The sequence below is a fragment of the Chrysemys picta genome, chromosome 7 (assembly GCF_011386835.1).
Source record: "Chrysemys picta bellii isolate R12L10 chromosome 7, ASM1138683v2, whole genome shotgun sequence".
NCBI classification, from domain to species: Eukaryota; Metazoa; Chordata; order Testudines; family Emydidae; genus Chrysemys; species Chrysemys picta.
The window spans coordinates 41,961,500-41,974,244 of record NC_088797.1 but is presented as its reverse complement, the minus strand read 5'-3'; the positions used below and the strand labels follow the sequence as shown (position 1 = coordinate 41,974,244).

At 40.4% G+C, this 12,745-nt stretch overlaps 1 protein-coding gene across 4 annotated transcripts in view; it reads left to right on the top strand.

The window, feature by feature from the left end:
- Positions 1 to 12,745, top strand: part of IARS1 (isoleucyl-tRNA synthetase 1) — a 237,148-nt gene that overhangs the window by 202,344 nt on the left and 22,059 nt on the right. The gene's annotated exons all lie outside the window — the stretch shown is intronic.

The window sequence follows — 12,745 nt, the reverse complement described above, 5'->3', positions numbered from 1 at the left end:
TGTAGAATTATTTACAAAAAACCCCTGTATTCAAAAATAAAACAATGTAAAACTTTAGAGTCTACAAGTCCACTCAGTCCTACTTCTTGTTCAGATAAACAAGTTTGTTTACATTTGCAGAAGATAATGCTGCCTGCTTCTTGTTTATAATATCACCTGAAAGTGAGAACAGGCATTTCCATGGCACTGTTGTGGCTGGCATCGCAACATATTTACATGCCTAAAGATTTACATGTCCCTTGATGCTTCAATTTCCTTTCCAGAGGACATGTGTCCATGCTGATGATGGGTTCTGCTCGATAACAATCCAAAGCAGTGTGGACCAACACATGTTCATTTTCATTATCGGAGTCAGCTGCCACCAGCAGAGGGTTGATTTTCTTTTTTGGTGGTTTGGGTTCTGCAGTTTCTGCATCAGAGTGTTGCTCTTTTAAGACTTCTGAAAGCATGCTCCTCACCTCGTCCCTCTCAGATTTTTGGAAGGCACTTTAGAACGCCTGTTCTCACTTTCAGGTGACATTGTAATTAAGAATGGGCAGCATTATGTCCCGTAAATGTAAACAAACTTGTTTTGCTTAGTGATTGGCTGAACAAGAAGTAGGACTTTTAACATAGTACTGTACCATATTTGCTTTTTTTTTTTTAATCTGATGCTGCCTGATTGCGTACTTCTGGTTCCAAGTTTGCTGTGTGGTTGAGTCAGAGTTTGTAACTCTGGTGTTCATAACACTTAAATTCTACTGTGTTTTCATTTTGCTGTAGGTGTTTGGTCATCTTAACTGTCAAATATCAATAACTACTTAAAAAAAAGTTGAAATCCTTTCATTGTAGAATGTAACCTTAAGGTGCATGGTGGTTATAGATGCATTATTAGTTTTGGTTTCACATTTTAAAATTTACTGTATATTAGAAAAAGTAATGTCAAAGTCTTCATGATATTTTGGGGGTACAACTCATAATTTCTGAAAAAATATGAGTTTTTTTTTTAAAGTAGTAAATGTTGGCTTCTTTTTATGTTGGTTTTTCAGTTTTGAGCCTTTCAGACTTGTGTTTTTGAGGTCTTCTCATCGACCACGAGGGCTAGAAACTTGAAAGTGTTTTTTTTTTTTTTAAATGAATGTTGAGATTTGTGCATACTCAAATGAGTCCCAAACCTGCGGCTTTAAGAGAAAAACCAAGTAACATAAGACTGGTGATAGTATCAAGAGAATTGGCAACACTGGGCCACAAGCAGTTGCTGCATTTTACATTGAGCAGAAAAATCCAGCTTCTAGCTAAAGGTAATGATTTTCTTCACACGAGGAGCATACCCACTGACATAGTTCTTCTGAGTGTGGAATTCTCATTATAGTCTCTGGAAGATTTTAAGGGGGAGCAAAGTAGCTTAATTTCATTTAAATTTTTTTTTTAAACCATGCTGCTCAACACTGAAAATTAAATAATCTCATGTGAATCCCGATGAAAACTAATTGCAAAGGGAATTTAGAAATTGGTAACACTCCAATGCTTTCTCCTTAGTTTAGATTTTGAACTCCAATCACAGTAATGATTTTATTTAGAGAAAAAAATATGGCTCCAATCTAGTCCCCATTAACATTTGTGAAGTTTCCTGCTTCTAGAGTACCTGGTGGTAAGGAGAGGTTGGAGACCTTTTATAAATTAAAGAGAAATTGTTAGCTGTGCCCTAAATGAAAGAGTACCTTGGCATTCATTGCGTGTTAAAGCTTTTACTGTAGATGTGCACAACTGTATAGTACCTTTCTTTTCACAAGCTACTGCTCAGTGTGTGTGTGTGTGTGCAAATTCTGTTACACAAACTGCTACCTACCACAACCTGTATTCAGTATTCAATATTTTCAAATAATGTAGTTTTGTGCACAAAATATATCCCTAATTTATACCTATAGATATTTTTGTGCATACAGCAGTTAAGTGGATAAATACAGGTGTTAGCAAATCAGGTCCAATATGAATTTGAAACTATTTTATACATAGACTTTCTTGTGTGTTTGTTGAACTCACTAAGTGCTTTTCATGTCAACACTGATATAGATTAAGGTTATATAACTTTAAAATGCTTAAAGTGGAAAAAGCAGATAAATTTTAAAGAACAAGGTGCATATAGATCCCCAAAGCACCTTGCAGATTAATTGAAAGCTAGCAGGTTGGTTTTTACCAAATTTTTAAACAGTTGAGTGCAATTTGTTGTTAAGCCAACAGTTTTGTATGAACTTGAATTTCTATGCAGACTCAAGATGAAATCAAGTTTAACCTCTTTTTGTTAAAAGTATTTTGTTTGAACTAACCTCATCCCTTCTCTGATGTTCACACTGATCGTCAACTCTTTATGTAGGCCGTCAATCTCACATCTCATAGCAAACTGTCTTCCAAAAGGCTTGTTCTAACAAATGGCAAAATTTAATATTCTTATTGTGAAAAATACTATGGGATGGACAAGTACATGATTCAGTGTATTGATTCTTTAATTGCTAATAGGAGAGAGCTGTCCTCAAGAGCTCCTCCTCCTGCTTTCATGACTGACAGCCTCTAGACTCATGATGGACAAGAAGCCTCCCAGATGAATTTTGTTCCCTTCCTTGGGCCTCTAGTCATCTAATCAAAATGTTCCTCCTCAAAACGCATCCCTGTGCTTCTTATCAGAAAGGCAGTTAAGTTAGGCTCTCATACCTCCTATATTAGAACCCAGCTCTTTGAAAAGAGAAGCCACCATGTAAATAGTAGTTCCATGTTTGTCTCTATTTCCAGATTATATTTGTTTCCAAATAAAAGGATCTCTCCAGAGCATTCTGCATCAGCATTAATTTGAACACAGTTTGTGTTAAGAATTTAAAATGTCACCCAGCATGGCCATGCTATAAATCATAGATTATGAGAACAACATTGTTCACAATGATGAAAACAATCCCAGTTGCAATACCTTGGATGATAATCCATCCTTTCAATCCAATTTCCTCCCAGGGAGAATCTACTTCTTGGCCTTCCCGATCTAATAACTGGACAGTTGCTTGTTTAGCCTTATCCATGTCATTTGTTATTTGGATAAGGTGGGTTTCCTTTCGGGATACCAATTGTTTTAATTGTAATCCCAGAGAGGGAATATGTACCAAAAATGTTGGGGTATGTAGGATAGTCAAATCCTGATAGGAGGAATCAGATTCCAAAATAATTGTGTTTTCAAAGGCAGGAATAGGGGAAATTACTTGATTTCCAATTGAGGTAAACTGCTTAGGAGTAAAACAGAAGTTTGAATCTGTGACCTGACACACCAAGGAACCATATAGGAAACTTTCCTGGTTCGTTACTATGCAAAATTGGCCATTTCCAGCATAAGTCACCCTCTCCATAGGTGTCTTCCATCTGGTTAGTTGGACCATACACTCTAACGATGATTGATTCTAGAGCTCTCCCTGCAGTCCACACAAGATAGTATTTGCCTCAAACACATTACATCTGCAGATATACTGAGGCCCTTTTTTAGAGCAACAGGCCATCTGCAGAACTTTCCATGTTTGGGTTGCAGTGTGATAGACTACCAAGGGAGGCACATTGAACGTTCCTTGTAGGTGCTGTCTTCGAGGTGATCTATCGACTGTACTGCAGCAAACCGCTTATACACATCCTTGTCTGAGTCAAACACGGTTAAAGAGACTGTGAATGAAACATACAAGGATCGTGCTACAACACAATTTTGAGAAGATAAACAACTGTCTCTGGATGTGGTGTCACAGACCCCATTTGTCTCATAGTTTCAGTGGATACATGCGGACACGCATTCAAACATACAGATCTCTCCCCTTCAGGCCTTTCAAAACATTTAGGGCAATACCAATTTAATAATTGCTCATCTTTGATTAGATTGGGGATCCTTCCCAATTCTAGGGATTGTAACGCCTCAGCGATAGTGTTGATAACATAGTCCCCATATGCAGAACAAATAATTTCCTTTCCTAATGATTGGTCCTTTTGCCAATCATTATTATGAGCAATTAGTTGGTTAATTTTGGATTGAGTGTCATTGAATAGTTGTGCTATGTCATGCATGTTATAAATAGTAAAACATTCCTCTTATGATAGCCCTTTTATGCCTTGCAACATTGAATTCATCACTTGATTAGCTTCCTCTTGTAACACTTAATTTATGTGTTTGCGGATTTTCCAAACATCTATACGGTTCCACATTGACATCCCTGAACCAAATAGTCCTGATATGGATCCCAGACCTCCCAGCGGGTTTAAGCTACTTTTTTGCCTGGAGGTATATGATTTTGTTTTATTATCTACCCCCAACATTAATACGCCTCGTGCTTGTTGCTGATAACTTACAATCTTATCCACAAGGAGTACTGAGAAAAAGGAAGCTACTTTGGTATGTTTGAAGTATTCAAACTCCCCTAGTTGCCAGTTGGACAAGTTTAACACCACAGGAATATTCATAAATCGAACTTGATTAATTAATACACCAAACATGGGCATTGTGGTGAGACCACTGGCTGGTCCTGGATTGGTTGCTGGACAAATCAATACATCACCAATGATGTTGTCATAGTCATAGTCAATTATTGGATTGCGGACCTTAAGTTCAAAAGTCATATTCAATATGTATTTCTTATCTCCCAATTTAGTTTGAAAGGTAGCTATGAGACAGACTTCATATAGCTCTTCATCTTCATATTCTACTTTGTGTAAAGTTAGACTTCCTTGGTTACAGAGTTTTCACAATTAGCCTTGTGTTTCCAGTCCCCATAGGGAATTCCATGTCTGAAGGATGTGGAATTGGTTAATCTGAAGATATAGGTGTTACATCCTCCCCCCTTTGACTCCTCATCTAATGGCTGAATTTTTTTTCCAACCACTTGATGGCAGTGATGTCACCCCTGTTAATTGATACTTAAAGGTGACTTCTTCCCCTCTAATTCCTGTAATGTACTGGATTGGATGGTTGCTGAATTCAGGATGGAGATCCAAATTTACAATTTCTGGAAACTAATTTACGTGCGGTGGTTGAACAATTAATTTAGTATGGCTCTACCAAATGCAGTTATTAGGCAATGGTTGGAGAATTGTACAAATTCCTGCTCTATATCTGTCGGACATATATGTGGGTACATTATGTATTTTTAATATTGTATCATTAGTCCAGGAGGATAGTTTGGTGCGCCGTTTTATCGCTGTGACCAATTTTCCCTGATTTTGTTTGTATTGCCAACTTATGATTACCTTGTATCCTTTTGACTTTGAATCATGTGAAGGTGAAAATCTATTCTCCTCTTTCCAACTCCAAACAATATTCACCATCGCATCAACACTTACGATGTTTACAAGATGTGGGAATGAGTCCGTAGAGCCATTTTCCAGCAAATTGGCATATAGCTTTAAAGTAAGTTCAATGGTTCATTCAGTCTCTGGTGGTGGTGCGATACGTTTCAAATGCTCAAATACCTGAGTGTGGAGGCGTCATTGGGTATTATGGTCCTGGGCAGTCTTGATTTTGGCTTAGTCCTACCCTCAGGGCAAAGATGAATGATCAGAAATCTCAATGTCCATTTCATGGCTGCAATCTTCTGAACTCTGATTAGAGGGGGTTTTAGGAGATGATTCAGCTAGCTCCTGGGAAGCAAGCTGCTCCTGGGACCTAGATGATTGATATAGCTTTAACTGATTAGCATGGTAGATTTTATCTTTAGTACGCTTGCCTCCTGTTACTCTAATCTTGTACACTGCTGAACTGAGTTTATCCATGATTCAGAAAGGTCCGATCCACCGATTACACAGCCTGTGCTTTGTAGGATAACAGCATTACTAGATCACTAACCTCGCAAGTATTCTCTCTTTGGGTTTTACTGAAGTAGGCCTTAGCCTTGGATTTTGATTTCCCCAATTTTGCGGCTACCTGCAGATGGATCTGATTTAAATGTTCCTGCAGATTTTGTAGGTAGATATCCACACTCTGGCATGACCACTAGCAGGCAACCCAACTCTTGTCCTACAGTAAGACACAACGATTGATTAGCCGAATCAATAACGCATTCCTGCCTACCTAGGAAATCAGACCCCAACAGATTTACTTTTTGGGTCTGACAGTGTGAGCAATGCAAAGACATGGGTCTTGTGCAGGTGACCAATTTGTCCTTCGATAGGTTTAGATAGCATGGCCATAACTTTGTTTTCCCAGATGCCAAAACAGAGGATCTAGGATCCTTCACATGAATTATACTGATTGCTGCTCAGGTATCTACAACAAAATTTAGGTGGCAGCCCCCTACCACTAAAGATATCCTGGGTGTTCCACTTGCATCTCTTCCCAAAGAGGTTGTGATGCTCCTTGGGGCCGACTGATGTCATGCGACGTAATCTATGGGATGGATAGGCAGGTTGCCTTCAGGATCTTCCATCTCCAACTCTTCAGGGGTAGCCGACCCTGCTTGAGAATAAGCCACCCAATCAGGAGGAGGGGTTGAGTCCATAGAGGCCACTGGTTGGTTTAAAGGATTTGGACGTTGATCTCCCAACACCAACTCATTCAGACGTGTCCAGAGTTCTCTGATATCCTGGCTGCACTGCCTTGAACATCGACACCACTGAGAGGTCCTCCTTCTGATGAGGCAGTGGGGATCTAGAACCCTGAGGATGAGAAGAGTTCTGTGCAGCACCTGCAAAAAAAGGAACACTATCTCGAGGCCCTCTTTGGGGTCCAAATGCATACCCTTGTCAATTGTTTCGTGAATTGTAATTATTGGCCCTGCGCTGAGATTGAGGGGACCTAGGATTCATCCGGTTCTGCCCTTGAGGTGCCCCAGTAGGACCCTCAATCCTTACTATAGGAATAGACTGTGGCTCTTGTAGGGTTGTAACTGGGGCTCCACGTTGATCTGCTTTAGGGTTTCCCTGGATATGACCCTTGGCCAGCAAATCCAGGGCCTCCTCCAGAGAGGTCCCATCATGGATAAGCATGTTAACAATTTCCCTTAAATAGGGAAGAGAATTATTAACCAACAAGCTAACATATTGTGTATCCTCTGTGTCCTCTTTTATGTGACTGTGCCAGGTTACACTTAACCAAAGATGAAATTGGTGGGGAGACTCATTTGGCTTTTGCTTCAAATTAGACAGGATAGCCACTCCAGCTTGTCCAGGATGCTGATTACACTCAAGCACGGCCACTGTTTCTGAAAAAGACTTTTCGCCCTTCCTAATCTCTGGGAACAAAGTGCTCCATAAGGCTCGATTTACTGTAAGCTGTAAGATTTTAACCCAATCATCACTTGGCAAACCAAATATTTGTTTCAGAGTAACAGCCGTGTTAGTCTGTATCCGCAAAAAGAAGAACAGGAGTACTTGTGGCACCTTAGAGACTAACAAATTTATTAGAGCATAAGCTTTCGTGGACTACAGCCCACTTCTTCGGATGCATATAGAATGAAACATATATTGAGGAGATATATATACACACATACAGAGAGCATAAACAGGTGGGAGTTGTCTTACCAACTCTGAGAGGCCAATTAATTAAGAGGAAAAAAAAAAAAAAAAACTTTTGAAGTGATAATCAAGCTAGGCCAGTACAGACAGTTTGATAATAGGTGTGAGAGTACTTACAAGGGGAGATAGTCAATGTTTGTAATGGCTCAGCCATTCCCAGTCCTTATTCAAACCGGAGTTGATTGTGTCTAGTTTGCATATCAATTCTAGCTCTGCAGTCTCTCTTTGGAGTCTGTTTTTGAAGTTTTTCTGTTGTAATATAGCCACCCGCAGGTCTGTCACTGAATGACCAGACAGGTTAAAGTGTTCTCCCACTGGTTTTTGAGTATTTTGATTCCTGATGTCAGATTTGTGTCCATTAATTCTTTTGCGTAGAGACTGTCCGGTTTGGCCAATGTACATGGCAGAGGGGCATTGCTGGCACATGATGGCATATATCACATTGGTAGATGTGCAGGTGAACGAGCCCCTGATGGTATGGCTGATGTGATTAGGTCCTATGATGATGTCACTTGAATAGATATGTGGACAGAGTTGGCATCGGGGTTTGTTACAAGGATAGGTTCCTGGGTTAGTGGTTTTGTTCAGTGATGTGTGGTTGCTGGTGAGTATTTGCTTTAGGTTGGGGGGTTGTCTGTAAGCGAGGACAGGTCTGTCTCCCAAGATCTGTGAGAGTAAAGGATCATCTTTCAGGATAGGTTGTAGATCTCTGATGATGCGCTGGAGAGGTTTTAGTTGGGGGCTGAAGGTGACAGCTAGTGGTGTTCTGTTATTTTCTTTGTTGGGCCTGTCTTGTAGGAGGTGACTTCTGGGTACTCGTTTGGCTCTGTCAATCTGTTTTTTCACTTCAGCAGGTGGGTATTGTAGTTTTAAGAATGCTTGATAGAGCATTCTTAAATAAACACAAATATTTGTGTTTGTTTCCTGAATCCACTGTGCCTATACTGCAACAGAAGAATCCTCCATCATTCCTACTTGTTTAGCTACCAAATCTATAATATTTTAATATCTATAACGATTGCTACGGGACAGTCAGGAGTTACTGGAGAGTTTGGTCAACTCTCACTGGAATCAGTATCTGAAGTATCTCCCCCAAAACCTTGAGGCCTTCTCCTACCCGAGTCAGTACTTCCTTCATCAGAACTGTCAGATATTTCCCGTGAGCGGAACCTGGGAAATATATGGTTAGTGTAGTGTTCTGGATAACTCTTATGTAAGGTACTCTCATACCATACTGACATTTCCACTGGTACACGTGGTGACGTTAACACGTACCATGGAGTGGGAGTTCCCAGGTATTCCATGAACCTGGGCGGTGCCGGTGACTGGCCTGGTTGCTAGGGCAAAGGACCGCCCCCCTCAGGGAATCCTGAAAACCTCCTAAACTGGATGGTGCTACCACATTAGGTGCGGGAATGACATCCCTAGGCTTCTCTTTCTCTCTCTCACTCTCTCTCCTGAATCCTGGTGATTGTATCACACACATTAGATACCTGAACTACTTCTGATACAGCATGCTCCATTTCCTGCGCAATTTGAACCTCCAAAGGCACTTCTCCTGCTCTACTAAGAGCTGAGACAGTCTTTTCCTCAGAATCACCTTCTCTCTCTCCCTCTGCAACATCTACTTGCTTTTCTAAGATGATACTTTCTGGTTCACTTAACTCCTCCTCCTCAGGCACTATGGCCGGAGGACTTCCCTTTTCTGCTGGCACGCTGGCTCCCATCACTTCACCGTCAACTTCCTCTTCTAACTCACCGGGTTGTTCCTCTGTGTTAGCGGCTTCAGAAGCCACCTCCACACTAGCTAGTTCTCTTGCTCTCTTTCTTGTCAATGGCCCCATGGGCCGATCAATTTCTCTTGGTTCCACTAACCCGATAGGGATAGGAACCGTTGCTGACTCATCTCCTGTCTCTCCTAGCTCCTTGGCCATAATCTGTGGGGGCGCTTCCTTATCTACAATCTCTGTCTGAACCCAGGTGCTTACAGTTACAGGTGCTCCTGTGGTCTCTCCCATACACCTTGCCTTATCCTTTCTGAGTGAATCACAACTGCCTTCTAACTTTCTGATCGGATCCAATAACCGACCACACTCTAGTTTATAACGTTCCAGTGACTTTAAACTGGTAGCTGCTCATTTCTGCCATCTGTACACTTCCTCACACAACTCACGGTCATGATGGTGACTCCGTTCTAACTTTCTTTCCAACTCTTTTCCTTTATAGAAAAGAGGAAAACTGCTCGTCAGAGGCAGTGTATAACTGCTCCTTTAATTCCTGAATTTCCCTATCCTCCTTCTCTACAACTTTCTTTGCCTTATTGAGCAGCTCCATTTTTGCATTTAACTTCCGTCCTAAAAGACCACATGCTGTCAACAAAAACTCCATTGCAATCCCTTTCATTTCACTATTTTTTCTTTTCTTTCTCTCAGTTTCAGTTTCAAATACTCAACTCACGAGACCACACGGGTTACTATGCCCGTAGAGAACTTTTCTATCTTTCCATTGCTCCAATCCTCCTCCAATTTCCCTAATGTATCTTCTGACAAAAATTTCCAAGGCTATGTCGCAGGCAGCCTCCACAGGCTCTGCCGTCTTTCTCTCACTCATTTTTGCTTTTACACTGAATATACTTAACTTTAAAATAACAAGGAGGGAAACTTAACACTATAACTTAACTCTAAACCTTAAATCTAAATTAAGAAATCTAAAGGCGCCTTACAAAACCAATAATAGTAATAAAAAATATACCCCAGACCGGTCCAACAATACTTTAAACAAGTTCCAAAAGAAAGAATGGGGATAGGATCCTTCTCTTCCCTCGATGGCCAATGTGTATTAGGAGATCGAGAGGTAAAACCCCTGGCGGTACCTACTGAACAGAGGGGCAAATACTGCTCAGAGATGGCTCAAGGGGGGCAATCCGGGGGAGTTGAGGGGACTACCAAGGGGGTAACTGGAACCGTATAAGTTCTGAGCTAACCACGTTAATCAACTCTGCCGCCACCACGAGTGTGGGTCATTGGACCCAATGCAATTGCCTAATCAATACTCAAAAAACATCCTTTATCACGTGTACACTACCATTACTCCTAATATTTGGCCACATAAAAGAAACAGACATAAAACAGTTAAACCTTTTAACCCACAAGCTGCAAGGAGAGAAAAATAAAATAAAAGGAAGTAGTATAAATTCTCTGGGATCGATGCCCAGAATTTCTGTTACAAAGGAAACTGTTACCAGACTATGCCCAGTGATTAGGTCACACAGAGTTTTCCTTTTTAACCTCTTAAGTAAGTATTTGCCACGCACACCTTGAGACTCCTGGCTGGCTCGCCAATCTGTTGACCTGAATTTGATGGGTTAGTTGTTATGGCTCGCCACTGATTGCATCTGACCAGAAGATTTATAGGTTCTTGTCCAATTCAGACTACAGAGTTCAAGAACTCAGAGAGTTCTGTATCAGGAGAGGACTCTTGGGGTGCTTGGCAAGAACACATACACTGAGGACAATACCAAATTGATAAAACCTTTATTGAGATTGACATAAAAATAAGAAATTCAATGAAACTTATAACTCCAAAACATTAAAAGAATTCCAAAACTCCTGGTGGTAACATTTCTATTATAAATACCTTAACCTAACATACTCACACCCTTTCTTGAGGACCCGGTAATAGGAGGTGGAGGACCAGCCTCACTCCTGGCATGCCCGATTACACGATGGTGCTGGCTTCCCCAATGGTTAGGAATGTTGAGTAGTTATACTATACTGCACAAGCTGAGCTGGTAGCGTGATAGAATAGCTAGATAGATGAAAAGGGTATAGAGTATAAGAGAACAGGGAAAAGCACTCAAAGAAACCGAAGCTTCAGGAATTAGAAGAGCCTAGAACTAGAACTTAGAAAAGCTCTCTTACAAGGTATTTTATAGGATCCTGACCTATGTAATTCAGGCCCAACCTACTATACCCAAATTTTATTTCCGTACCCTAAGAAATTTATGGGTACACTTCTCCTATAGGTTAGTGGATTATGACACTTACTTTCTAAATATATTAATAAGGATTCTCTCACTCCAAAACTGCCAACCTAGGTTCTCTTGATGACCTCCGAGTTGTGGTGTACCCTGCGGTTACCAATCGGAGGTAGATGCTGGATAAACCTGTGATGTGATGTGGATAGTTCCTCCCTTTGGTTCCCCAAAGTTCAGGGACCATTCTTATCTGTGCCAAAGGTTGCGAGCTTTTATGCTGACATATTCATAACTGATTATACTTTTTGCTATATAGCAGATCTTACCGGATCTTACAGGCTGGTAGGCTTCTTGCATTTCAGCAAAACTTCTTATTAGGAAACACACGCCTCAACACATCCTAAATTCCCAGGAATTAATACTGATAAAATATAAGAATAAAATGGATTAATTTCAGAAAAAGAAACATTAATTGATACTGCTGGCTGGATTAGTAGGATATAATAGCTAGCAAAATAATCCTATGGGCTACAACTATAACTTTCGTGAAAGTTAATGGTTGACTGAGACTACAAATCACATTTTGTTTTTCCAACTCTGTCACAGACTTTCTGTATGATGATGGGCAAGTCACTTAATTTCTCTATCCCTCAGTTCCCCATCTGCAAAATGAAAATACAATTATTTCCATTTCTCACGGGGGTGATGCAAGAGCAAATTAATATTTCTGGGGTAGTCAGATGCCTCTGTGAGTGCCATAGAAAAAAGCAACAAAGAGTCCTGTGGCACCTTATAGACTAACAGATGTATTGGAGCATAAGCTTTCGTGGGTGAATATCCACTTCGTCAGACACATGTGACGTATACACCCACGAAAGCTTATGCTCCAATACATCTGTTAGTCTATAAGGTGCCACAGGACTCTTAGTCTGGATCTGTAAAAAGCAACAAACACGGCTACCCCTCTGATAGAAAAAGGTTGGCTTGTAACGAAAACCTTAGCTCTTTTCGAATGTATGCATTAAAATACTGTTGATTTACATGATTCTATACTAGTTCTCAAGTAATATAATGTATATTATTACATGGTTATTTTTATACCTGCTATAGGATATCAGTTATATTTTTTTTAGTTATTGTCAGACAGGTGTCTGAATAAATTTCAGACTGGGGGAGTAGGTCTGGGAATTGTTAAAATAATGTGCTTCCAATGACCATAAGGTTCTGTATACCCCAAAAGAACACACACCTGCCTTCTTTTTTACCCTG